This window comes from Oncorhynchus tshawytscha, unplaced genomic scaffold, assembly GCF_018296145.1.
Source record: "Oncorhynchus tshawytscha isolate Ot180627B unplaced genomic scaffold, Otsh_v2.0 Un_contig_154_pilon_pilon, whole genome shotgun sequence".
NCBI classification, from domain to species: Eukaryota; Metazoa; Chordata; class Actinopteri; order Salmoniformes; family Salmonidae; genus Oncorhynchus; species Oncorhynchus tshawytscha.
The window spans coordinates 65,561-90,892 of record NW_024608961.1 but is presented as its reverse complement, the minus strand read 5'-3'; the positions used below and the strand labels follow the sequence as shown (position 1 = coordinate 90,892).

Here is a 25,332-nt window from a genome sequence, read left to right as displayed (position 1 = left end):
GTTAGAATACTGATACAATATAATTGTTATCTTCTGGACTTTGCCCTCACCAGTAGATACATCCACTTTCCAGAACAAGAAGTGTACAGGAAGTAGTTTATAAACAAAGACACTTTGTAAACATTGCAAAGGCAGGTTTGATTGAACTGCAGCCGTATAAGTGGTGGGGTATTGAAGAGGGTGTGTGGGAGTGGTCTTCTTACCGTTCAGTTTTGTAGCTGGAGCATCTTTCCAGTGGGATCTTCAGCACCCTGTCGCTAAGCCCCACAAACAACGACCTATCGCTGTGGAGGATTTGAAGGCTCTTGATTGGCTCGCTTTCGCCCTCGGGAGGAGCCTCATCTCTTCCAGGTAACACCCCGCATGCTCTTATTGGTCGTGGAGAGGGCCTTCAGGATGGTGCCGTATTCTTATTGGACAAACAGACAAAATGAGACATCTAGCTTCCGTTTCCCTCCCTCCCTCCTTCCTGTTCACTCACCAGTGCCGATGTACATGACGTGGTAGAGGGTGTCTCGGCCCTGCACGATGTCCACCACCAGCTTGGAGAAGCGGATGTTGTCCTGGTACAGGAGGGGGTCGGTGGAGACGGGCTGCACCACGTCAGACATGAGGAAGAGACGCTGGGCGTCCTGCAGGCTGCGCTCCGTCTGGTTCTCCCCTGGACCTCGCTCCTCCAGGGTATCACACTGAGGGGGCAGACAGGGGAAGGACAAATTTTTTATTTGTGTTTTAAATTATCTGTCTGAATTATAAATTATACTAATTATACTAATTTATTTTGCAATAAACCAGAGATCACAAGGTGGAGCCTAGGAGCTTGATGAAAGGCTCATTTGAGTCATTGACTAGTGGAATCAGGTGTGATAAAGGCTCATTTGAGTCATTGACTAGTGGAATCAGGTGTGATAAAAGGCTCTTTTGAGAGTCATTGACTAGTGGAATCAGGTGTGATAAAAGGCTCTTTTGAGTCATTGACTAGTGGAATCAGGTGTGATGAAAGGCTCATTTGAGTTATTGACCAGTGGAATCAGGTGTGATGAAAGGCTCATTTGAGTTATTGACCAGTGGAATGAGTCATTGACCAGTGGAATCAGGTGTGATGAAAGGCTCATTTGAGTCATTGACCAGTGGAATCAGGTGTGATGAAAGGCTCATTTGAGTCATTGACCAGGTGTGATAAAAGGCTCTTTTGAGTCATTGACTAGTGGAATCAGGTGTGATGAAAGGCTCATTTGAGTCATTGACCAGTGGAATCAGGTGTGATGAAAGGCTCATTTGAGTCATTGACTAGTGGAATCAGGTGTGATAAAGGCTCTTTTGAGTCATTGACTAGTGGAATCAGGTGTGATGAAAGGCTCATTTGAGTTATTGACCAGTGGAATCAGGTGTGATGAAAGGCTCATTTGAGTTATTGACCAGTGGAATCAGGTGTGATGAAAGGCTCATTTGAGTCATTGACCAGTGGAATCAGGTGATGAAAGGCTCATTTGAGTCATTGACTAGTGGAATCAGGTGTGATAAAAGGCTCTTTTGAGTCATTGACTAGTGGAATCAGGTGTGATGAAAGGCTCATTTGAGTCATTGACTAGTGGAATCAGGTGTGATTCTTTTGAGTCATTGACCAGTGGAATCAGGTGTGATTTGAGTCAACCAGGGAATCAGGTTTGAGTCATTGACATCGAGTGGAATCAGGTGTGATGAAAGGCTCTTTTGAGTCATTGACCAGTGGAATCAGGTGTGATGAAAGGCTCATTTGAGTTATTGACCAGTGGAATCAGGTGTGATGAAAGGCTCTTTTGAGTCATTGACCAGTGGAATCAGGTGTGATGAAAGGCTCTTTTTTGAGTCATTGACCAGTGGAATCAGGTGTGATGAAAGGCTCATTTGAGTTATTGACTAGTGGAATTAGGTGTGATGAAAGGCTCTTTTGAGTCATTGGAATCAGGTGTGATGAAAGGCTCTTTGAGTCATTGACCAGTGGAATCAGGTGTGATGAAAGGCTCATTTGAGTCATTGACCAGTGGAATCAGGTGTGATGAAAGGCTCTTTTGAGTCATTGACCAGTGGAATCAGGTGTGATGAAAGGCTCTTTTTGAGTCATTGACCAGTGGAATCAGGTGTGATGAAAGGCTCATTTGAGTTATTGACCAGTGGAATCAGGTGTGATGAAAGGCTCTTTTGAGTCATTGACCAGTGGAATCAGGTGTGATGAAAGGCTAATTTGAGTCATTGACTAGTGGAATCAGGTGTGATGAAACGCTAATTTGAGTCATTGACCTGGTGTGATGAAAGGCTCATTTGAGTCATTGACTAGTGGAATCAGGTGTGATGAAAGGCTCATTTGAGTCATTGACCAGTGGAATCAGGTGTGATGAAAGGCTCATTTGAGTCATTGACCAGTGGAATCAGGTGTGATGAAACCTAATTTGAGTCATTGACCAGTGGAATCAGGTGTGATGAAAGGCTCATTTGAGTCATTGACTAGGGAATCAGGTGTGATGAAAGGCTCATTTGAGTCATTGACTAGTGGAATCAGGTGTGATGAAAGGCTCATTTGAGTCATTGACCAGTGGAATCAGGTGTGATGAAAGGCTCTTTTGAGTCATTGACCAGTGGAATCAGGTGTGATGAAAGGCTCTTTTGAGTCATTGACCAGTGGAATCAGGTGTGATGAAAGGCTCATTTGAGTTATTGACCAGTGGAATCAGGTGTGATGAAAGGCTCTTTTGAGTCATTGACCAGTGGAATCAGGTGTGATGAAAGGCTAATTTGAGTCATTGACTAGTGGAATCAGGTGTGATGCGCTAATTTGAGTCATTGACCAGTGGAATCAGGTGTGATGAAAGGCTCATTTGAGTCATTGACTAGTGGAATCAGGTGTGATGAAAGGCTCATTTGAGTCATTGACCAGTGGAATCAGGTGTGATGAAAGGCTCATTTGAGTCATTGACCAGTGGAATCAGGTGTGATGAAACGCTAATTTGAGTCATTGACCAGTGGAATCAGGTGTGATGAAAGGCTCATTTGAGTCATTGACTAGTGGAATCAGGTGTGATGAAAGGCTCATTTGGTCATTGACTAGTGGAATCAGGTGTGATGAAACGCTTTTGACTTGACCAGTGGAATCAGGTGTGATGAAAGGCTCATTTGAGTCATTGACCAGTGGAATCAGGTGTGATGAAAGGCTAATTTGAGTCATTGACCAGTGGAATCAGGTGTGATGAAACGCTCATTTGAGTCATTGACCAGTGGAATCAGGTGTGATGAAAGGCTCATTTGAGTCATCGACTAGTGGAATTAGGTGTGCTTGTTCAGACATACGTGAAACATCTTGGTTCCTGAGTAGAGGGCTGGGAAACAGTGAAAGAAGGAATCTAGTAGAAGACCAGACAGTAGACTTTGCATCGTTCCCCTACCTGGAAGTTGGGGATGGGGTTGGGGTGGAGAGCCAGCTTGTACGAGGGTTCTCCTGGTAACGGAACGGTCCGTTGAAAGCCTGGGTGATGGCGCTGAGGTTGAAAGCACACACAGCCGACGCAGAGATGCTGTTCCTGTTAGGAAGAGAGGGACATAAAGACGTCAGGAAACCGTGACTCAGAGGCCATGGCAGTGAACCAATCGATACGGGTTTTAACGGTGAGCGAGCGTTGTGCCCTTTCCTTTTCAATGAGGATCAAATGTTTTGGTTGCACCTCGACTCGCGTTGGTTGAGCGCCGTCCACTTTTTCAATCCAATCCATCAAATGTATCTATAAAGCCCTTTGTACGGACATCAGCAGGAAAAATACAGCAGTCTATTTGATACAGGAAACCACTGTTCATAAAGAACTGAATTGATGCGTAAGACCTACTTATGTTCTTAGTTCAAAAGAGAGCTTAATGACGTCTACAGTATACAGAGACATTTATCTATCAATTATAATAGTTATCACTATGGATATAAGGTACAATATGGCACATAATTGGATAATAATTGGATAATGACAGGATAATGACAGGATAATGATTTTTGATGATCTCCCAGTGCTGGCACAGACTTGTCTTTCTTTCCTATAGACCTGTGCTCCCATCTCATCTTAAACAATCCTCACAGTCATTCAAACCTCTCAGCTGCAACACAGACAAAGGTATTCACTGGTAAAAGGAGGGAAAGGGTAAGTAGAAAAGGACTACGAAAAGGAACTGCAACCGAACACAAGGCAAAACTCATAGTAATAGAATCTACAGAACATTCAAGTCAATGATGTCATAATGGGTGGACTGGCAGCCACTGCGAGTGCACCGGTGTAACAGTCAAATTGCCAGGGTCAGAGGTTCCAAACCCTTTCTATAGATTCTATTTATATGGTAAAACCCTCCGAATCGGAGAAGATCCAGGCGCAGATCAAGACATACCACGTCTTCATCACTAAGGTCTTTCAGAGTGGTTCCTGTTATCCCTGGAGGATACCTGAGATCACTATCGTTTCAATGCCGTGCAGCCTGTCTTTTGTCTGTGCGACTGGGATAAGATGTCTTTCTCAATACCTCAGAGTTTACAAGCCTTTTAGCTCTGCCCCGGGTGAGTCCAAAATGGACCTCAGACAGAAGAGTGCTTGTGCCAGTAATATGGGCCCAAATTGATGCTACCGCTCTCTCTCAATAGGACCATTAGTACAGGTATGAAAGGAACCACTGGGGTACTGTACTGTATCTGACTGTACTGTAGCTGACTGTACTGTATCTGACTGTACTGTAGCTGGCTGTACTGTAACAGACTGTACTATATCAGACTGTACTGTAGCTGACTGTACTGTAGCTGACTGTACTGAATCAGACTGTACTGAATCAGACTGTACTGTATCTGACTGTACTGTATCTGACTGTACTGTAGCTGACAGTACTGTAGCTGACTGTACTGTAGCTGACTGTATCTGACTGTACTGTATCTGACAGTCCTGTATCTGACTGTACTGTATCTGACTGTACTGTAGCTGACTGTACCATATCTGACTGTACTGTAGCTGACTGTACGGAATCAGGCTGTACTGTATCTGACTGTACTGTAGCTGACTGTACTGCATCAGACTGTACTGTATCTGACTGTACTGTATCTGACTGTACTGTAGCTGACTGTACTGTAGCTGACTGTACTGTATCAGACTGTACTGCATCAGACTGTACTGTATCAGGCTGTACTGTATCAGGCTGTACTGTATCTGACTGTGCTGTAGCTGACTGTACTGTAGCTGACTGTACTGTATCAGACTGTACTGTAGCTGACTGTACTGTATCAGGCTGTACTGTATCTGTAGCTGTACTGTATCTGGCTGTAGCTGACTGTACTGTATCTGACTGTACTATAGCTGGCTATACTGTACTGTAGCTGACTGTACTGTAGCTGGCTGTAGCTGGCTATACTGTAGCTGTACTGTAGCTGGCTGTACTGTGGCTGGCTGTAGCTGACTGTACTGTAGCTGACTGTACTATAGCTGGCTGTAGCTGACTGTACTATATCTGACTGTACTGTAGCAGACTGTACTGTATCTGACTGTACTATAGCTGGCTATAGCTGACTGTACTGTATCAGACAGTCCTGTATCAGACTGTACCGTAGCTGACTGTACTGTATCTGACTGTACTGTAGCTGACTGTACTGTAGCAGACAGTCCTGTATCAGACTGTACTGTAGCTGACTGTACTGTAGCTGGCTGTAGCTGACTGTACTGTGGCTGACTGTACTGCAGTGTGTAGGTATACATCATGTTAATAACAGGGTCTAGGAGGAGAGGTAGTTGGGTTAGAAGCCTACCACACTAATATAGTGTGTTATAACTACTGGTACTGAGTCTATTAGAGAGGGGTTCTGAACAGACCAAGGAGAAGGAACATGGGACTATAGACTGGCAGAGAGGGGTTCTGAACAGACCAAGGGGAAGGAACATGGGACTATAGACTGGCAGAGAGGGGTTCTGAACAGACCAAGGAGAAGGAACATGGGACTATAGACAGAGAGGGGTTCTGAACAGACCAAGGAGAAGGAACATGGGACTATAGACTGGCAGAGAGGGGTTCTGAACAGACCAAGGAGAAGGAACATGGGACTATAGACTGGCAGAGAGGGGTTCTGAACAGACCAAGGAGAAGGAACATGGGACTATAGACTGGCAGAGAGGGGTTCTGAACAGACCAAGGAGAAGGAACATGGGACTATAGACTGGCAGAGAGGGGTTCTGAACAGACCAATGATAAGGAACATGGGACTATAGACTGGCAGAGAGGGGTTCTGAACAGACCAAGGAGAAGGAACATGGGACTATAGACTGGCAGAGAGGGGTTCTGAACAGACCAAGGAGAAGGAACATGGGACTATAGACTGGCAGAGAGGGGTTCTGAACAGACCAATGATAAGGAACATGGGACTATAGACTGGCAGAGAGGGGTTCTGAACAGACCAAGGAGAAGGAACATGGGACTATAGACTGGCAGAGAGGGGTTCTGAACAGACCAATGATAAGGAACATGGGACTATAGACTGGCAGAGAGGGGTTCTGAACAGACCAAGGAGAAGGAACATGGGACTATAGACTGGCAGAGAGGGGTTCTGAACAGACCAATGATAAGGAACATGGGACTATAGACTGGCAGATATGAGACCAATGAGAAGGAACATGGGACTATAGACTGGCAGAGAGGGGTTCTGAACAGACCAAGGAGAAGGAACATGGGACTATAGACTGGCAGAGAGGGGTTCTGAACAGACCAATGAGAAGAACATGGGACTATAGACTGGCAGAGAGGGGTTCTGAACAGACCAAGGAGAAGGAACATGGGACTATAGACTGGCAGAGAGGGGTTCTGAACAGACCAAGGAGAAGGAACATGGGACTATAGACTGGCAGAGGGGTTCTGAACAGACCAATGAGAAGGAACATGGGACTATAGACTGGCAGAGAGGGGTTCTGAACAGACCAATGAGAAGGAACATGGGACTATAGACTGGCAGAGAGGGGTTCTGAACAGACAGAGAAGGAACATGGGACAGACTGGCAGAGAGGGTTCTGAACAGACCAATGACATGGGACTATAGACTGGCAGAGAGGGGTTCTGAACAGACCAATGATAAGGCACATGACTATAGACTGGCAGAGAGGAGCTTCTGGACAGGATATGATGCTTTGGGCTATGCACAGACAGACAGACAGACAGACAGACAGACAGACAGACAGACAGACAGACAGACAGACAGACAGACAGACAGACAGACAGACAGCAACCCAAAAACCTGACAGGGTTAACTAACACAAATGGTTCACCACAATCGATTTCCACAACCCTTTGAGTTTGAAAACTATTTAAGTGTTTCACAGTCACACAGAAATGTTCTTAAGTGGTCATTCTCCAACACATTCTTCCTTGCGGACTAAAGCGTCTCTCCCAGACAAGGTTCTGCTCTGTCGCTAAGCCAAGGGCACCAACACAGACAGAGATGGGAGAAGAAAAGACTCGAGAAGTGATTTTCACTTCCCTCCTCTCAGCATTTGTCCAAACAGCTTGAAATGTGTAATATGCTTCTTAGCATCTGTAAAACCTTCAGCCTCAACAGGATGCTGTTAGCGCAATGTGTAAATAAATTGACTAAAACAAAGTAGGACTGGATAGATGGAGAATAAAGGTGTGTGTAAGTGAGCTTGGGCGTCTGTTGTGTGTGTGTGTGTGTGTGTGGCTACTAAATTATGCTCATTCACTTATTGGGGCTGTTTTAAAGGTCCTCCTTGTTCTTTTGCAGATGTGTGTCTGTGTGTGTGTGTGTGTGTGTGTGTGTGTGTGTGTGTGTGTGTGTGTGTGTGTGTGTGTGTGTGTGTGTGTGTGTGTGTGTGTGCCTGCATCTATACATGTATATATATATATACAGTACCAGTCAAAAATTTGGACACACCTACTCATTCCAGGGTTTTTCTGTATTTTTACTATTTTCTACATTGTAGAATAATTGTGAAGATATCAAAATGATGAAATAACACATATGGAATCATGTAGTAAGCAAAAAAGTGTTAAACAAATATTTTCTATTTGAGATTCTTCAAAGTAGCCTTGATGACAGCTTTGCAAAGTAGAAAATAGTCCAAATAATGATAAACCCTTGAATGAGTAGGTGTGTCCAAACTACTGACTGGTTCTGTACATGTAAAAGTGCCTGTGTGTGTATGACTGACAATGTGTGTGTTCATTTTATGTGTGTGTGTGTGTATGTGCGTCTGTGTGTAGGTGTGTGTGTGCGCGCGTGTGTCACTCACACGTTGGTGGTGAAGATGCCGTAGATGAGGTCCTGTTCGGGCAGATAGAAGGTGCTCTGCAGCTCGTTATAGTAGAAGGGGATCTCTCCCGACCGCGAGCAGTTCAACCGCGCCTTCATGAACGTAGTCCAAGTGTCCTCCAATAGGAAGCGACCGCCCACGTCGTTCTTACAGACCCGGGCGACCCGGGAGAACACGGTGCGACCGCAGTCGTGTTCGACTGCGTTCTCTCAGGAAGAAATAGGTGAAGAGACCCACCTCGTAGACTGAGATAAAGTGAGGGTCTGGAGGAGAGAGGAAGGAGGGAGGGGAGGAGGGGAAGAAGAAGAAGGGAGAAGGGGAGGGTGAGAGGGAGGGGAGAAGACAGGAATAGAGAAAGAGAGGGAGGGAAGGTGTAAGTTAGGCATGAGATATGGTATTTCAGCTCCAAACGGCTGATGCAGCAGCAGGAATGTGAGCAGTGATGTTCTTGGCATGGAATCAGTAGTTCTCTTCCTTACACTTTCCCATTACCATTAGGACTCATCCTCTAGGATTCCTTTCACGTTACAACATGAGGAGTGCCTCTAGCCAGTTACAGTTGGCTGTTCAGCAATGTATTGGCATTGACATAGAATTGCTAGAATGCAAATACCCCATCAAGTCTATGTTCCCTGATGGATGGACCGGCAGCCATATTGAATGTACCCATAACCAGGAAGCACAGTCATGATCCAATTGTAATTCTATTCCCACACTATTAGACAAAATAGTTCCAAAAGAGTTCTTCGGCTGTCCCTATAGGATAACCCTTTTTGGGTTCTATATGGAACCCAATAGGGTTCTACCTAGAGACCAAAAGGGTTCTACCTGGAACCAAAAAGGGTTCTTCAAAGCATTCTCTTTTTTTCAAAGAGTGTATGGTACACATGAGTGTTTACCGTTGAGCCATTTGGAGTTGTACTGGGCTGTTCGCAGCGGCGGCATGTTACCAAGGCTACGGTAGATGACGGGGTCACGACCCGAGAAGTCAATGACAGTGGCGGCGTAGAGTTCGCCCTTCTCTGTTACCATGGCAGTGGAGTTGTGACGCGGGTCGTAGGGGCATCTCGCCACCCCGTTCACCGTGTCCATCACCCGACTGATGTTGCCTATCTGGAAGAGGATGGAAGAAGGGTGAGGATAGAGGGTGTTTAGATAGAGGTATGTCCAGATGTCCATACTAGGATCCTAAACAGCAGGAACAGGCCACTCCATTCAGCTAAGGGATGATTTTTGTCGGAGTGGATGTCAGGGGCCCGGAACATAATTATTATAATTTTTACACTGTAAATAGACCACAACTAAGCCAAAAATATCTTGTATTTGAAAATAACCATCCCTTCATACATTGATTACATTGAGACACAATCATGTCTCCTCCTTTACTCGTGGGAATACTGGAGAACAGATTTCTTCCGGTTTTGGTGCAGACACCTGCTATATAGTATGCATGGTCAAAACATTACTTCATTCTATACTGAACAAAAATAGAAACGCAACATGGAAAGTGTTGGTCCCATGTTTCATCTGCTGAAATAAAAGATCCCAGAAATGTTCCATACGCACAAAAAGCTTATCTCTCAAATTTTGGCCACAAATTTGTTTATATCCCTGTTAGTGCATATTATGTGGGGACAATAAAAGGTCACTCTAAAATGTGCAGTTTTGTTACACAACACAATGCCACAATTGTCTCAAGTTTTGATCACCTGCGGGATCGCCTGAGACCAGCCACCCGGACAGCGGATGACACTGTGGGTTTGCACAACCAAATAATTTCTGCACAAACTGCCAGAAACCGTCTCAGGGAAGCTGATCTGTGTTCTTGTCGTCTTGACCTGACTGCAGTTCGGCGTCGTAACGGACTTCAGTGGGCAAAGGCTTACCTAGGATGGCCACTGGCACGGTGGAGAAGTGTGCTCTTTACGGATGAATCCCGGATTCTACTGTACCGGCAGATGTCAGAAAGCGTGTCGTGGCGTCGTGTGGGTCAATGGTTTGCTGTTCAACATTGTGAACAGAGTGCTCCATCCTGTCACTCCTCTCTCATCTCCCTCTCCTGTTACTCCTCTCTCATCTCCCTCTCCCTCTCCTGTTACTCCTCTCTCATCTCCCTCTCCTGTTACTCCGCTCTCATCTCCCTCTCCTGTTACTCCGCTCTCATCTCCCTCTCCTATAACTCATCTCTCATCTCCCTCTCCTATAACTCATCTCTCATCTCCCTCTCCTGTTACTCCTCTCTCATCTCCCTCTCCTATAACTCATCTCTCATCTCCCTCTCCAGTTACTCATCTCTCATCTCCCCCTCTCCTGTTACTCCTCTCTCATCTCCCCTCTCCTGTTACTCCTCTCTCTCTCTCCCTCCTGTTACTCCTGTCTCCAGTCATCTCCCTCTCCTGTTACTCCTCTCTCATCTCCTCTCCTGTTACTCCTCTCTCATCTCCCTCTCCTGTTACTCCTCTCATCTCCCTCTCCCCTCCTGTTACTCCTCTCTCATCTCCCTCCTCCTGTTACTCCGCTCTCATCTCCCTCTCCTGTTACTCCGCTCTCATCTCCCTCTCCTATAACTCATCTCTCATCTCCCTCTCCTATAACTCATCTCTCATCTCCCTCTCCTTCCCTGTTACTCCTCTCTCATCTCCCTCTCCTATAACTCATCTCTCATCTCCCCTCTCCAGTTACTCCTCTCTCATCTCCCCCTCCTGTTACTCCTCTCTCACCCCCTCTCCTGTTACTCCTCTCTCATCTCCCTCTCCTGTTACTCCTCTCTCTCATCTCCCTCTCCTGTTACTCCTCTCTCATCTCCTCTCTCCCTCCTGTTACTCCTCTCTCATCTCCCTCTCCTGTTACTCCGCTCTCATCTCCCTCTCCTGTTACTCCGCTCTCATCTCCCTCTCCTGTAACTCATCTCTCATCTCCCCCTCTCCTGTTACTCCTCTCTCACCCCTCTCCTGTTACTCCTCTCTCACCCCTCTCCTGTTACTCCTCTCTCATCTCCCCTCTCCTGTTACTCCTCTCTCACCCCCCTCTCCTGTTACTCCTCTCTCATCTCCCTCTCCTGTTACTCCTCTCTCACCCCCTCTCCTGTTACTCCTCTCTCATCTCCTCTCCTGTTACTCCTCTCTCTCACCCCCCCTCCTGTTACTCCTCTCTCTCCCCCCTCTCCTGTTACTCCTCTCTCTCTCCCTCTCCCTCTCCTGTTACTCCTCTCTCTCACTCCCTCTCCTGTTACTCCTCTCTCATCCTCTCCTGTAACTCCTCTCACCCCCTCTCCTGTTACTCCTCTCTCACCCCCTCTCATGTTACTCCTCTCTCACCCCTCTCCTGTTACTCCTCTCTCACCCCCTCTCCTGTTACTCCTCTCTCATCTCCCTCTCCTGTTACTCCTCTCTCATCTCCTTCTCCTGTTACTCCTCTCTCTCACCCCCTCTCCTGTTACTCCTCTCTCACCCACCTCTCCTGTTACTCCTCTCTCACCCCCTCTCCTGTTACTCCTCTCTCACCCCCTCTCCTGTTACTCCTCTCTCACCCCCTCTCCTGTTACTCCTCTCTCACCTGCCGGGTGGTGCAGACGGGGTAAAGGCGTTGGTTCCACAGGTAAAGATCCGCCTCCCGGTGATGAGCAGGACCCGGATGTAGTTCTGACATTCATCCTGCGGGGACGGAACACGGGAGGTCAAAGATGTCATAACACCACCATACAATAGTCTATTCATTTCTTCCTGTACAAGGTTAGTACAGCTTCTGGTACACTTCATTGAAGCTATCTAAATATCTCTGGTGAGGGCAGCCCCTTTAATGTAGAATTCTACCAGTCTCTGTCTTTATCTAAATATCTCTGGTGAGGGCAGCCCCTTTAATGTAGAATTCTACCAGTCGTCTGTCTTTATCTAAATATCTCTGGTGAGGGCAGCCCCTTTAATGTAGAATTCTACCAGTCGTCTGTCTTTATCTAAATATCTCTGGTGAGGGCAGCCCCTTTAATGTAGAATTCTACCAGTCCTCTGTCTTTATCTAAATATCTCTGGTGAGGGCAGCCGCTTTAATGTAGAATTCTACCAGTCGTCTGTCTTTATCTAAATATCTCTGGTGAGGGCAGCAGCTTTAATGTAGAATTCTACCAGTCGTCTGTCTTTATCTAAATATCTCTGGTGAGGGCAGCCCTTTAATGTAGAATTCTACCAGTCGTCTGTCTTTATCTAAATATCTCTGGTGAGGGCAGCCCCTTTAATGTAGAATTCTACCAGTCGTCTGTCTTTATCTAAATATCTCTGGTGAGGGCAGCCGCTTTAATGTAGAATTCTACCAGTCGTCTGTCTTTATCTAAATATCTCTGGTGAGGGCAGCCGCTTTAATGTAGAATTCTACCAGTCGTCTGTCTTTATCTAAATATCTCTGGTGAGGGCAGCCGCTTTAATGTAGAATTCTACCAGTCCTCTGTCTTTATCTAAATATCTCTGGTGAGGGCAGCCGCTTTAATGTAGAATTCTACCAGTCGTCTGTCTTTCTCTATTTAAAGTGCCCAGAACTGCCAGACAGCTATAATACCTCTGTCTTTCTCTATTTAAAGTGCCCAGAACTGCCAGACAGCTATAATACCTCTGTCTTTCTCTATTTAAAGTGCCCAGAACTGCCAGACAGCTATAATACCTCTGTCTTTCTCTATTTAAAGTGCCCAGAACTGCCAGACAGCTATAATACCTCTGTCTTTCTCTATTTAAAGTGCCCAGAACTATAATACCTCTGTCTTTCCAGACAGCTATAATACCTCTGTCTTTCTCTATTTAAAGTGCCCAGAACTGCCAGACAGCTATAATACCTCTGTCTTTCTCTATTTAAAGTGCCCAGAACCGCCAGACAGCTATAATACCTCTGTCTTTCTCTATTTAAAGTGCCCAGAACCGCCAGACAGCTATAATACCTCTGTCTTTCTCTATTTAAAGTGCCCAGAACTGCCAGACAGCTATAATACCTCTGTCTTTCTCTATTTAAAGTGCCCAGAACTGCCAGACAGCTATAATACCTCTGTCTTTCTCTATTTAAAGTGCCCAGAACTGCCAGACAGCTATAATACCTCTGTCTTTCTTTAAAGTGCTATTTAAATACCTCTGTCTTTCTCTATTTAAAGTGCCCAGAACCGCCAGACAGCTATAATACCTCTGTCTTTCTCTATTTAAAGTGCCCAGAACCGCCAGACAGCTATAATACCTCTGTCTTTCTCTATTTAAAGTGCCCAGAACCGCCAGACAGCTATAATACCTCTGTCTTTCTCTATTTAAAGTGCCCAGAACTGCCAGACAGCTATAATACCTCTGTCTTTCTCTATTTAAAGTGCCCAGAACCGCCAGACGGCTATAATACCTCTGTCTTTCTCTATTTAAAGTGCCCAGAACCGCCAGACAGCTATAATACCTCTGTCTTTCTCTATTTAAAGTGCCCAGAACCGCCAGACAGCTATAATACCTCTGTCTTTCTCTATTTAAAGTGCCCAGAACTGCCAGACAGCTATAATACCTCTGTCTTTCTCTATTTAAAGTGCCCAGAACCGCCAGACAGCTATAATACCTCTGTCTTTCTCTATTTAAAGCGCCCAGAACTGCCAGACAGCTATAATACCTCTGTCTTTCTCTATTTAAAGTGCCCAGAACTGCCAGACAGCTATAATACCTCTGTCTTTCTCTATTTAAAGTGCCCAGAACCGCCAGACGGCTATAATACCTCTGTCTTTCTCTATTTAAAGTGCCCAGAACCGCCAGACAGCTATAATACCTCTGTCTTTCTCTATTTAAAGTGCCCAGAACCGCCAGACAGCTATAATACCTCTGTCTTTCTCTATTTAAAGTGCCCAGAACTGCCAGACAGCTATAATACCTCTGTCTTTCTCTATTTAAAGTGCCCAGAACCGCCAGACGGCTATAATACCTCTGTCTTTCTCTATTTAAAGTGCCCAGAACCGCCAGACAGCTATAATACCTCTGTCTTTCTCTATTTAAAGTGCCCAGAACCGCCAGACAGCTATAATACCTCTGTCTTTCTCTATTTAAAGTGCCCAGAACCGCCAGACAGCTATAATACCTCTGTCTTTCTCTATTTAAAGTGCCCAGAACTGCCAGACAGCTATAATACCTCTGTCTTTCCTTTGCTCTGACAGGACCGCTTGGTGTCTTCATCTGGTCCCCATTCTACTGCCTAGAGAAGAAAATTACATTTAAAAAATGACATATAAACGTGTGCACAATAACGTGGACAGAATGTGTAGATTGGATCCTTGTTAAATCAGATTTGTTTGGGATATGTACTGTATATACTAGTATACATACACATACACAAAAAGTATGTGGACACCTTTTTTAATCAACACCCGTTGCTGACAGGTGTATAAAATTGAGCGCACAGTCATGCAATCTCCATAGACAAACATTGGCAGTAGAATGACCCATACTGACTTTCAACGTGGCACCATCATAGGATGCCACCTTTCCAACAAGTCAGTTCATCAAATTCCTGCCTTGCTAGAGCTGCCCCGGTCAAATGTAAGTGCTGTTGTTGTGAAGTGGAACGTCTAGGAGCAACAATGGCTCAGCCGTGAAGTGGTAGGCCACACAAGCTTACAGAACGGGACCGCCGAGTGCTGAAGTGCGTTGTGCGTAAAAATACTCTGTCCTCGATTGCAGTCAATCACTCCAGTCTAATCACCATGGCTACTCCCCCAACTCAATCACTCAGTCGAATCACCATGGTTACTCCCCCAACTCAATCACTCCAGTCTAATCATCATGGTTACTCCCCCACTCAATCACTCCAGTCTAATCACCATGGTTACTCCCCCAACTCAATCACTCCAGTCTAATCACCATGGTTACTCCCCCAACTCAATCACTCCAGTCTAATCACCATGGCTACAACAATTGGATCTTGACCACAGGACAAACAAAAACAAAAACACAAGTCATCCAGCTAACACAAAATGTTCTAACAACATTTGCACATGGTTCCCTATTTTGCATATAACTTTCCAAGGAATAGTTTTTGGGTTCAGTAAGGAAGCCTAGTGGTTAGAGCGTTGGCCTAGTAACCGAAAGGTTGCAAAATCGAATGCCAGAGAAGACAAGGTAAAAAAATCTGTCGTTCTTCCCTGAACAAGGCAGTTAACCCACTGTTCCTAGGCCGTCATTGTAAATAAGAAAAAAGGTAAAATAAAGGTTAAATAAATGTAAATAAATAATCGGGCATAAGAATAGTAGTATAATTCAACAGTATTCTCTGTTCCTACAGTTTCATTGTGGTCCTGAGAGTGAAAAGCAGCACCTCATTTTGGGGGAAATGTTATCATAGTTCTGGGAAACTGTAAATCATGGTTTGTTTCCACCATAAATATCAGTGTAAACAAACGTAGTAAATACAATTGTGTGCACATCTCAAGGCCCAAAATTGCCATCCAAGACTGCAATTTAATTTCACTAAAATAGCTGATAAATAAACTGGTATGTGTCCTACCATTACAATGCTGACTGCTCTAACTATTTACCTGCAAATTTCCTATTAAACCGATATATCTCTCAGACCCTCAAACTTAAGGGGAGTCCTTACACTGACACACCTTACAGTATACTGTAGCATTTCACTGTGCTTTACTTTGGAACCACTGAAACTGGCCTCAGCCTCGTGAACGTTCCCTGTGCTTTACTTTGGAGCCTCTGAAACTGGCCTCAGCCTCGTGAACGTTCCCTGTGCTTTACTTTGGAACCACTGAAACTGGCCTCAGCCTCGTGAACGTTCCCTGTGCTTTACTTTGGAGCCTCTGAAACTGGCCTCAGCCTCGTGAACGTTCACTGCTAAACTCCCACCAAGTCTTTCCCTCAGTCGCCCCTGACAACAGAGCTCCTAAATCTACTTTTAAAGATCAGGGACAACGCGTGAATGAATGACCAAACTGAAAACTCTTCCCTGTGTTTGCATAATGCCATTGTGGCCACTGGTGCAGTGGTCGATTAAGGAGTTGGTTCTCAGAGGTGTCATTCATGGTTCGCTTGCTCTGATAGGCCGACCAGGGCCTCCAAAGTCACACATGTCCCTCCCTCACCCAGCCTGCTCCTTGTCCGTTCATTCAGTATAGCATTGATGAATGACATGAGAATCTTATTGAGACGGTCAGTGGGCTCATTGTTCAAGGACACTCCTTAAGTACCTGGATGTATACTGACTACACTCCTTAAGTACCTGGATGTATACTGACTACACTCACTTAAGTACCTGGATGTATACTGACTACACTCCTTAAGTACCTGGATGTATACTGACTACACTCCTTACGTACCTGGATGTGTACTGACTACACTCCTTAAGTACCTAGATGTATACTGACACCAAAGTTCAGTACTTTTTTAAGGCATTTTTAACATTTTAATAGTGGTACAAATGTAGGATCTTAATTTGAACCAGTTTGCTACAGAAGGAAGAAAATCCTGCAGCAAAAGGAAATGTTAATTATTATGTGGATTATAATTAATGGTCATCTTTGTAGCATATTAGCGTTTTTCATCATGAATGTTGTTCTGGAGGCAGCGCTGTGGAGTGGTCACTCGCTAGCACAGCCACAAATTCATAAAATCGGATTTTAAACCTAATGCTGTCAAAGTGGAAATTACAAACTTCCGAAGCCTTTTTAAACCTGAAATATACTACAAGTTCAAATTTCCTGCATAGCAGGAAAGTTCTCCTGAAAAGGGTGATCAAATTATGATCCTACATCTGTATATTGAAATTGTAAAATGACCTTGTAAGAAATTATTTATGTTATATGCAGTCATCCTTGAACTTCCAAATTAAATCATTGTACCTTGTATCCATGGATACAAATGGATCATAATTCGTAGAGAAAAAAACACTACAATCATATCATTAAAGGAGAGAGGTTCTTTGTAATATTCACGGTATGTCCTTTAGTTGTATACTGATGAAACACAATTCATACAGTTAATGACATATCAAGGAGCCATTGTAAGAGATGGAATATATTTATAATATCCCTAAGACAGACAGCCAGACGGCCAGATGGATAGGAAGACATTAGTGCAGCACTGTGACATTTCCAAAACAGCTTATTCAGATTGATTTTTAGGGAGACGTTTGATGGGTATTATCCCAAGAAAGCAATGACGTGGCCCTCAGGACAAATCTGACAGAAAGTTCATGACTGACATCAAATTGATCAGCCGTTTAGCAATGACAGGGTAGGGATCAGGGGAGGGAGAGGAGACAAGGGATAGAGAGAGCGAGACAGAGAGAAAGGGGGCGCGATAGACAGAGAGAGACAGAGAGAGAGAGACAGAAAGAGAGAGCGAGACAGAGAGAAAGAGACAGAGAGAAAGGGGGCGCGATAGACAGAGAGAGACAGAGAGAGAGAGACAGAGAGAGAGAGCAAGACAGAGAGAAAGAGAGCGCGATAGACAGAGAGAGACAGAGAGAGAGAGACAGAGAGAGAGAGCAAGACAGAGAGAAAGGGGGCGCGATAGACAGAGAGAGACAGAGAGAGAGAGACAGAAAGAGAGAGCAAGACAGAGAGAAAGGGGCGATAGACAGAGAGAGACAGAGAGAGAGAGCAAGACAGAGAGAAAGAGAGCGCGATAGACAGAGAGAGAGACAGAGAGAGAGAGCAAGACAGAGAGAAAGAGAGCGTGATAGACAGAGAGAGACAGAGAGAGAGAGCAAGACAGAGAGAAAGAGAGCGCGATAGACAGAGAGAGACAGAGAGAGAGAGCAAGACAGAGAGAAAGAGAGTGCGATAGACAGAGACAGAGACAGAGACAGAGCGATAAACAGCCAGAGAGATTTATGTTTATTTACTTTCCCTCTTGTACTTTAACTATTTGCACATAATCTGAATTTGACATTTCTTTAGTATTTCTGTGAATGTAAAGTCAAGTTTACTGTTAATTTTTTTATTGTTTATTTCACTTTTACTTATTATCTATTTCACTTGCTTCGTCAATGTAAACATGTGTTTCCCATGCCAATAAAGCCCCTTGAATTGAAATTGACAGAGAGCGAGTGGGCAGAGTAAAGGTAGCTGGGTAGATCCTGTTCCTGTGTGATGTAACCCCTGGTAAACCCTCAGTGTGTTGACATTCCTAACCCCCCTTACCCCACTAAGCTAAGGAACGGAGCCTACTGGCCAACAGTTACTCTGATGTGTCTGGTCTCTTCTACAATTTCAACAAACTATATGGTTGCCTAGCTACCATTTGGAAGAGTGAAAACAGCCCTAAGTAATGTGTAATAACAGTGGGAGCATGGAGAGCTGTGAACTGCTTACCTGTAAGAGAGAAGCATTACTGAGACTCAGTCTGAAGAGGTGATTTCTGAAGATAGAGGAGAGAGAGTTCTAACCAACATGATGGCATATTCTACATCAGTAAAGAAACAAGCAAAAGTCTGTTGTGTTGGATGTGTGTGTACATGTAAAATAGGGGGTCTGTGTGTGTGTGTGTGTGTGTGTGTGTGTGTGTGTGTGTGTGTGTGTGTGTGTGTGTGTGTGTGTGTGTGTGTGTGTGTGTGTGTGTGTGTGTGTATCTCACCTAGCTCCCACAATCAGCTGGTTTCTGGTCAGGTCAAGGGTCAGCTGGGAAAAGTCCTTCACTCCGGGACGAGAGAATCCTGACATCCAGGGACTCAATGCTGAAAGGAGGAAGAGGAGGGAAGGAAGAAGAGAAGGATGAGGAGGTGAAACGAGTGTGAACATCCAGTCAGTTGGGAAGTTGACACTAAACGGTCACTGGCTCAGGCACTGCTCTGACTGTGTGAAATGTCTCTCCCCTGACGCTTTACCTGGAACATAAGGATGAGCCTTTCAGCCTGTGTCATCAAATGATTTTTCACGAGATATCAGTTCAAACCAGCTCCTGTAGATCCATTATGACAGTAGCAGGCTAACACAGTAGTAGCATGTTGACACATCTGTATCATATCAAGATCAGTGCGACTGTGAGAGCGGGTGGCTCAAAACCAAAAGCTGCCAAACCAGCAGATAATCTCTCCTTGAGCCCTGTGCTGAAACGCATGCTGACCCTTACCAGAGGCTGAGCTAACGCTAGCCTGCTTCATTAGATGGAGAATGAGAGACAGAGGGAGAATTAGGGAGAGGGAGAGAGAGAAAGAGAGAGTGAGAGACAGAGAGAGAGAGAAAAGAGAAAGAGAGAGAGAAAGAAAGAGAGAGAGACAGAGGAAGACAGAGAGAGAGAGAGACAGAGGAAGACAGAGAGAGAAAGAGAGAGAGAGAGAGAGAGACAGACAGAGGAAGACAGAGAAAGACAGAGGAAGACACAGAGAGACAGAGGAAGACAGAGAGAAGACAGAGAGACAGAGGAAGACAGAGAGAGACAGAGGAAGAGAGAGAGAGAAGACAGAGAGAGAGGTAGAGACAGAGGAAGACAGAGAGAGAGGGGAGAGAGACAGAGGAAGACAGAGAGAGAGAGCGAGAGACAGAGGAAGGCAGAGAGAGAGAGCAAGAGACAGAGGAAGACAGAGAGAGAGAGCGAGAGACAGAGGAAGACAGAGAGAGAGAGGGTGAGAGAGCAGGTGTTAGAGAGAGAGAAAGAGATGGGGGAGACAAAGAGGTCATTGGGGGGAGGGAGGGATGTACCCAAAGCAATAAAGCCAGGGTTTGTTTTGGTGTCCTGATGTTAATGTAACTCGACACCCAGTCAAAACAGCCAAGGCTCGGGACTCCAATAGTAAGACTGTTTGATGGGCAAATATAAACAGTTTAGCTTGGATGCGTCCAACTGGGGACTTTAAATTGAGGAGATAGAGACACAACTTCAAAACAAATGGGAAAAGTCAGAGAAGGCGAGCAAAGACGTTCTCATATAGACGTGATATCAGCCTAAACTAGATTCTTGCAACAAAGTTCATTGTACTGTATCTCAGCAACAGTTTAATATATAGATCATTTCTACAGACGACAGGTGATGTTAAGTGTATTTCAAAATCATAATACTGTAATATAAAAAGCCTCAGCCATTGAGATAGTATTGTAAAATGTGAAAGTCCACACCACTCCGCTAACACAGACAGACTGTTAATCAGAACCACTAGTACCCCAAACCTCACACTGTTAAAACAGACCTTTGGTTCTTTGTCCATAAAATAATCTTAATGCTCCCCCTGGGTAGGAATAATCTCCTTCAAAAATGAGAAATGTTATCCTGCATAAAGGTTAGTCCCTCTGAAACCTTTCAATGACGACGATATTAAAAATGAAAAATGGCACACAACTTCTGACAGCGTTCGTATCCCACCATAAACATCCCCTTCTGGATAGAGTCGCTACTGTACGCTGCTATGAGCTCTTTACAAGAGTCTTTACAAGATGTCTAACACAATGTTGTGTAGTTGTGCCTGTTTCACACCAGGTCAGAACATGCAGTGTCTACAGTTGTATTCTCTAGTAGATAGATCAATGAATAAATATATTGAATACTACTTTCATTTCTCATAGGGAAATGTGCAGCAACATACAGGCATGCTTGACACAATATCACTGGATCTGAACGGCTTCAAATCATATCAAATGTTATTGGTCACATACACATGGTTAGCAGATGTTATTGGTCACATGGTTAGCAGATGTTATTGGTCACATGGTTAGCAGATGTTATTGGTCACATACACATGGTTAGCAGATGTTATTGGTCACACACACATGGTTAGCAGATGTTATTGGTCACATACACATGGTTAGCAGATGTTATTGGTCACATACACATGGTTAGCAGATGTTATTGGTCACATGGTTAGCAGATGTTATTGGTCACATACACATGGTTAGCAGATGTTATTGGTCACATGGTTACAGATGTTATTGGTCACATGGTTAGCAGATGTTATTGGTCACATGCAGATGTTATTGGTCACATACACATGGTTAGCAGATGTTATTGGTCACATACACATGGTTAGCAGATGTTATTGGTCACATGGTTAGCAGATGTTAATGGTCACATACACATGGTTAGCAGATGTTATTGGTCACATGGTTAGCAGATGTTATTGGTCACATACACATGGTTAGCAGATGTTATTGGTCACATGGTTAGCAGATGTTATTGGTCACATGGTTAGCAGATGTTATTGGTCACATGGTTAGCAGATGTTATTGGTCACATGGTTACAGATGTTATTGGTCACATGGTTAGCAGATGTTATTGGTCACATACACATGGTTAGCAGATGTTATTGGTCACATACACATGGTTAGCAGATGGTTAGCAGATGTTATTGGTCACATGGTTAGCAGATGTTATTGGTCACATGGTTAGCAGATGTTATTGGTCACATGGTTAGCAGATGTTATTGGTCACATACACATGGTTAGCAGATGTTATTGGTCACATACACATGGTTAGCAGATGTTATTGGTCACATGGTTAGCAGATGTTATTGGTCACATACACATGGTTAGCAGATGTTATTGGTCACATGGTTAGCAGATGTTATTGGTCACATACACATGGTTAGCAGATGTTATTGGTCACATGGTTAGCAGATGTTATTGGTCATATGGTTAGCAGATGTTATTGGTCACATGGTTAGCAGATGTTATTGGTCACATGGTTAGCAGATGTTATTGGTCACATATGTTATTGGTCACATACACATGGTTAGCAGATGTTATTGGTCACATACACATGGTTAGCAGATGTTATTGGTCACATACACATGGTTAGCAGATGTTATTGGTCACATACAGATGTTATTGGTCACATGGTTAGCAGATGTTATTGGTCACATGGTTAGCAGATGTTATTGGTCACATGGTTAGCAGATGTTATTGGTCACATGGTTAGCAGATGTTATTGGTCACATGGTTAGCAGATGTTATTGGTCACATGGTTAGCAGATGTTATTGGTCACATACACATGGTTAGCAGATGTTATTGGTCACATACACATGGTTAGCAGATGTTATTGGTCACATACACATGGTTAGCAGTTATTGGTCACATACACATGGTTAGCAGATGTTATTGGTCACATACACATGGTTAGAAGATGTTATTGGGAGTGTAGCTAAAAGCTTGTAAAAGGACTAGAAGTGAGGCAGCCCTCTCTGTCGACTCCATCTTTAAAAGGCTTCAGTCCATAGCCATGTTTGTATACAGCAGGAGATGGGCAACTGCTTCTTTTGTAGGTCTGTGATCAATTCCACCCCCAAAATATGTCAGTCACTGACAGCAACAATTCTTATTTACAATGACGGCCTACCCCGGCCAAACCCGGAGGACGCTGGGCCAATTTTCCACCGCCCTATGGGACTCTCAATCACAGCCGGTTGTGATACAGCCTGGAATCGAACCAGGGTGTCTGTAGTGACACCTCAAGCACTGAGATGCAGTGCCTTAGACCGCTGTGCTACTCAGGAACCCTGTGTGGGTAGGCAGACCCACGAGCCACTCAGGAGCCCTGTGTGGGTAGGCAGACCCGCAGCCACTCGGGATCCTTGTGTGGGTAGGCAGACCCGCGAACCACTCGGGAGCCCTGTGTGGGTAGGCAGACCCGCGAACCACTCGGGAGCCTTGTGTGGGTAGGCAGACCCACGAGCCACTCGGGAGCCTTGTGTGGGTAGGCAGACCCACGAGCCACTCGGGAGCCCTGTGTGGGTAGGCAGACCCGCGAGCCACTCGGGAGCCCTGTGTGGGGTAGGCAGACCCACGAGCCACTCGGGAGCCCTGTGTGGGTAGGCAGACCCGCGAGCCACTTGGGAGCCCTGTGTGGGTAGGCAGACCCACGAGCCACTCGGGAGCCCTGTGTGGGTAGGCAGACCCGCAAACCACTCGGGAGCCCTGTGTGGGTAGGAAGACCCGCGAGCAACTCGGGAGCCCTGTGTGGGTAGGCAGACCCACGAGCCACAGTGGCCCCTCATGATGAGTTCAGATTTCTTGTGGCCCCACCCACATCAGTGTTGCCCATCCGGTCTCCAGTAAGACAACAATAGCAGACAGCAGTGTTCCCTGAGGTACATAGTGATGCCAGTCTCAGCCACATTGAACCAGCATGTGACAAGTGTGACAAGTGTCTGATGATTGACAGTTGACTGACAGAACAGTTTACCATTCTCCCCTCTCTTCCTCCCCCACCTCCTCTCCTCAGACCCCTTTCAGAAACTACACCACTGAGGGGGGGAGCATCCTGGCAAAGGACAGACACTTTCTAACAGACATCCAAATGGAGTGGAAAGTAGTCTCTCTCTCTCTCTCTAGATAATGGAACCCTGAAAAGAGCTGACAGTGGAGGGAAGGAGCGAGGGAGGGGTTTTGGGGATGAGAGAGAGAAAGAATAGACAGCTCTCTTAAAAGGGAAAAGGCTCCAGAAATGAGAGGAGTCCAATTATCTACAATCACAAAATGTTGCTGTCCTTTCGGTTTCTCTTGGGCCAGACCCATATAGCTGGCGTTCCGGGCAGAGGAGTGATTGAGAAGGATGAGGCTGCAGAATCCTCAGAGGAGATAGCAGTGAATAGCAAACCATTGTGAAACGTCTCATTGGAATGATGATGCTAGTGAGGAGTAGATTTACAAAATGGTATTGGAAATCTGTCAAATACTTTCGCTATGCTTGACTGAGCTGCCTGGAGCACCGTAACCAATTGCATACTCTTAAAAATGCAAACCCTGCCTATCCGGCACAACAGGCAAATGCTCAAAGTATCTAATGTGCTCACCTTTGTATGGGACGATGGGATGAACTTTCCTGGTACACTCCAGTAGGGGTGGGAACGGACTCTCAAAGTTGACCAATGGCTGCTGGCATAGACAGAGTGGCAGGCAGAGGAGCAGCAGTAGACCAACGGGAGGAAGGGACACAACCTCCCACAGAGACATCGCCATGGTTACGGGCCAACCACGCCTACCATACCTCTAACTGGTCCTCACAGGACACACCTGAGGGAGGAAGGACAGAGCTGTCAGTCAAACATACACATGGCCAATGACGATTGATAATAACATACAGACAGCCAATCACCACTTAGACAGTAAAGTGCAGCGAAAGACAACTAGAACGACATTGTCTTCTGTATAAAATGTATTTGAGCTTTTAGATATTTTTACTCCTTGAAAGAAATGGGAACTAAAGGTAGAAAGAGCAGTGTGTCAGCTGAACACCACAGACCATAGATAATAATGTTTTACCTCTATGACAGAATAGATCCATTTAACAAATCTGATCATTTCATTTAAACCTTTAGTGACCCCAAGCCTTCCTGACCCCTGGGACTTGTACTTTTGACTGTTTCATGGGCTGGCCAATTGATACCTGTCTAGTGTGCTGACATTGTGCAGAGCTGGAGTGAGTGGCCACCAACGCTGACCCAAATGACATTAGCGGGGTCAAAGGTTATAGCAACGCAACAGTAATTGAGCTACTCCCCCTATCCCAAACCCCAACATGCAAACTTATCCTGTCATTACTGATACTCACACACATTCATTCAAATGAAGACAGACATGCAGGGGTTGAGGGAACAGTGTGTGGTATGAAGCTAGACAAGCAGGGGTTGAGGGAACAGTGTGTGGTATGAAGATAGATATGCAGGGGTTGAGGGAACAGTGTGTGGTATGAAGATAGATATGCAGGGCTTCAGGGAACAGTGTGTGGTATGAAGATAGATATGCAGGGGTTGAGGGAACAGTGTGTGGTATGAAGATAGATATGCAGGGCTTCAGGGAACAGTGTGTGGTATGAAGCTAGATATGCAGGGCTTCAGGGAACAGTGTGTGGTATGAAGATAGATATGCAGGGGTTGAGGGAACAGTGTGTGGTATGAAGATAAATATGCAGGGCTTCAGGGAACAGTGTGTGGTATGAAGATAGACAAGCAGGGGTTGAGGGAACAGTGTGTGGTATGAAGCTAGACAAGCAGGGGTTGAGGGAACAGTGTGTGGTATGAAGATAGATATGCAGGGGTTGAGGGAACAGTGTGTGGTATGAAGCTAGATATGCAGGGCTTCAGGGAACAGTGTGTGGTATGAAG

The 25,332-nt window shown here is 45.1% G+C and overlaps 1 pseudogene; it reads right to left on the bottom strand.

The window, feature by feature from the left end:
• Positions 1 to 203: 203 nt before the first annotated feature.
• LOC121844048 lies at positions 204 to 24,190 on the bottom strand (annotated as a pseudogene).
• Positions 24,191 to 25,332: the final 1,142 nt, after the last annotated feature.